This window comes from Corvus brachyrhynchos, unplaced genomic scaffold (genome assembly GCF_000691975.1).
Source record: "Corvus brachyrhynchos isolate BGI_N302 unplaced genomic scaffold, ASM69197v1 scaffold340, whole genome shotgun sequence".
Classification (NCBI taxonomy): domain Eukaryota; kingdom Metazoa; phylum Chordata; class Aves; order Passeriformes; family Corvidae; genus Corvus; species Corvus brachyrhynchos.
Window position 1 is genome coordinate 1,613,957 of NW_008235987.1, and position 205 is coordinate 1,614,161.

A 205-nucleotide genomic window follows, 5' to 3' on the forward strand; every position below is an offset into this window, starting at 1 on the left:
GTTTGGTGTCTTCTCTGCTGCAGAGTTCCCTTCCCTTCCCTTCCCTTCCCTTCCCTTCCCTTCCCTTCCCTTCCCTTCCCTTCCCTTCCCTTCCCGTCCCTTCCCTCCCCTTCCCTCCTTCCTTTTCCCCTTTTCCTCTTCCTTTTTCCCTTCCCCTTCCTCTTCCTCTTCCCATTCCTCCTTCCCTTCCTCTCCCTTCCCCTCC